Genomic DNA, 3,547 nt, shown 5'->3' with positions numbered 1-3,547 from the left:
TTGATAGCTTGTCATGTGCAAAATCTTGAGAGTATTGGAGGCGACATAGGTTTATTCTCATCTCTTGCTAACACAATGAGTTAGCATTTGGGGATGGTGAGAGGGGTTTTTGTGTTCCAAATTTCAATATCTTTGATTTGGGGAGTGATAATGATGAGAGAGATGAGCAAAAGAGTATAAATAGAAAAGGAAACTCTAGGGACAAAAAGGAAAGTATGAAGCTCTAGATTATGTAACAAAGAACCTTCCCCCTTATAAAAGAAAAAAAAAAAGAGAAAAAGAATCAAAGAGAAAGTGGGGAAGGAAATGAGAATGAGTTAGAGCTTGTAAAAAGTGAATTAAAGTCCCTAGTGGTTGAGTCAAAAAGAGTTGTTCATTAGGTGAGTGATGTGAGGGGTTTATTTTGGTTTTGAGATGATGATAAAAAGGGTAGAACTTGTGATCACTTAATACAAAAGGGGGGTAGAATGATGAGAATGAATCTATGTATGCATGAGTTGCTTCTAACCTTAGAAAAATTTTGCATAATGATCAAACTCCTTGTTTTGAGTGATAACCACCTTGAAATGAAAACATTTGAATCCCTCTTTTCATTCATATTAGACCATTGCTTACCTAGCCAAATGATTGAGATCATGTGCCCATTTGTGAGAATTCACCCTCTGTGTGTGTGTGAATCTATGTGAGAGCTGGTTGAAGGGACTTGTTAGTTGAGGAGTATTGCAACTTGTGTAGAGACATAAGAGTAGGGATAGGCCTAGAGAAGCTAGAGTATAATAAGAGAGTTGCTCATGCTATTTGCTATGTTTCTTTAGGATGTTAAGTTGAGTGCTAGGAAGTGTTACTTTTGGCTATGAGTTCCCACCTTCAAACCTCTCTCCTATATGAGTTCTTGCAAGTTCACTTGAGGACAAGTAAAGAACAAGTTTGGGGAAGTTGATATCTTGCACATTTGCACTATTTTAAGTCTCTAATTTGCACATAATGATCATATAGATTAGAAATTTAGCATCTTTAGGATCCATATTGCATTCATATGTCTTAATCACGTAATGGAGTATCCAATAGAGTGATTGGAGGTGTTTAGAAGCATTGAGGTTCAAAAGAAGAGATGAAGAATGAAGTTTGGTCGAGCCATATGATTACGACGCAGGTTATACCACGCGGGTTCACTAACCCGCTTGACATGAAGCATCGGAGAGCTCCGACGCGGGTTGGATCACGCGGAGAGTCGCACCCGCGCGTACAGAGAATGAAGCCGCTCGACGTCTTGACGCGGGTCGAGGCACGCGGGTTCCCTTACCCGTGTTGTCGAAGTGAAGTCGTCGACGAAGTCACGCGGGATGAGCGACGCGGAATCCTTTACCCGCTCGTACGAACTGCAGGCGTAGCGACGTCTTGACGCGGGTTGAGGCACGCGGGTTCCCTTACCCGCGTTGTCGAAGTGAAGTCGTCGACGAAGTCACGCGGGATGAGCGACGCGGAGTCCCTTACCCGCTCGCACGAACTGCAGGCATAGCGACAGTCCGACGCGGGGACTGTGATGCGGGTTTGATCCGATCGTCTCTACCCGAGTCGAAACTTATCCTTAGTCGAATTTTAATGTTTTTAAAGGGCTTTTTAGACTTTTGAATGGAAACCATTAGTTTTACTAAAGACATATAAATACTCTTGTAATCCCAAAGTTGGGACTTATCTTGTTTTCTATCTAATCAAAAAGAACTCTTAGGTAAAAAGATCTAATCTTGATCATTATCTTTTGTGATTGCTTGCTTAACTTGATCACTAATCATGATTAACACCAAATCACCATTGATTCTTGGGTTTATCATGAAGATTAGTGAGTAGTCATCTTTGGATTCATGGGTTAGGGAGACTAAGAGGGATTAAGCTAGATCTAATGTGTTTTAGTATAGATCCATCTTGTTCCTTGCTAGTGGAGTGCTTTTAATGCAATTTTAGAGTTGGTCTCTCTAAAGTTGAGCCTTAGGCATTTCACACCCGATAGGTGTTCGATGAAATGTCTGAACCAGCTCTACTTTGCTTTTAACACTCTTTACCAAAGAGATTTGATGTTAAAGGTGTTAAGATGGCTAATAGGCTTGAAATTAATGATTGCTTAGATAATATTCAACCAAAGAGATTTGATGCTTGAGTTATCTTAGTGAATGAGCATTCATCTAGAGATAGAGTTTGTTTAGGATTGTGTCTAGGTCTAAGGTTAATAGATTGATTGAAAGATACCACCTTTATATTGAAACTTGATCACCCAAGGTCAATTCCCTTAGCCCATGAGTTCTTACATTCCATAAGAAAAGAAAACTTTGTTCTTTATTGCATTTTAGTAGTATTCCAGTTCAAAATCATCTCACCAATTGATAACACTTAGATTAAGCATAATCTTGCATCCCCTTTGCTTTAGAATCACTTAGAACTGGTTTGATATCCTTTATATCATTTATGCTATAACATTTGATTAGGAGCCTTGAAAACTCCTAACATCAGACTCCCACATCTCAGGTTGGTTTTCCTTAATTTTAGTATATGATTTTATAATTGTATAGAGATATTGTTTTTTGTTTATTTAAAGTAACATACACTTTTTTTTATTTTTCTTATCTAATGTCACCAAATTTCGTAGAGTAAATATAAACCTGAAAATGAAGAAAATAAATACACATGGAGAGGAACTAAAAACTTTAGATATATTGACGTTAACTTATCTACAAAAATAATGTTAATGTTTTAATTGATTTTGTGCAAGTGATATGTTTTCCCTGAATTTCATATCGAATAATTTTTATTGGTTTTGGAAAAGAGAAATCAATTAAGTTATCACTAATAACCTTTAAGTAATATTTATTTTATTGTAAATTATATATATATTCAAAAATATATATGGACATAAAACAATGCTCGTGCTTTTAGCACGGGAGAGAATACTAGTAAATATTAAATCAAATGTTGTAAAACTAGAATATAATTTGTATGTTTCTGTATTATTCATAAACATAATGAGCCCTTTATATATAGGAAATTACACCGTCATAGAATAATGGAAAGACTAGAGAAAGGAAATACAAATATGGAAAAAGTACAAATCAAAAACTATTAAAGAAAAGGGAAACTAGGGTTTCTCTCTCTCCAGCCACCGGCTCTCTCTCTAGGGCGCGGCCGTCTCTCTCTCTCTCTAGGTATGGTCCGGTTATGGACATCCACAATATGATTTATAACACTTTCCCTTGGATGCCATAACCATACAGAGTTTGTAATACGCTTTAGATGTTGCCTCATTAAAACCTTACCAGGAAAAATCTAGTGGGACAAAATCATGGTGAAGGAAAAAGAGTACAACACGTATTTACTCCCCCTGTTCTGAACATCACTGAAGGTCTTTCAGTCTACGCATCCCAATCTGATGCGTGAGCTTCCTGAACGTGCAGGTAGGAAGTGATTTGGTAAACAGGTCGGCTGAGTTGTCACTGGAACGCACTTGGACGACTTGGACCTCGCTGGCTTTCTGAAGCTCGTGCGTGAAGAAGAACTT

This window comes from Brassica oleracea, chromosome C7 (genome assembly GCF_000695525.1).
Source record: "Brassica oleracea var. oleracea cultivar TO1000 chromosome C7, BOL, whole genome shotgun sequence".
Taxonomy (NCBI): Eukaryota; Viridiplantae; Streptophyta; class Magnoliopsida; order Brassicales; family Brassicaceae; genus Brassica; species Brassica oleracea.
Note: the sequence above shows the minus strand (reverse complement) of the source record.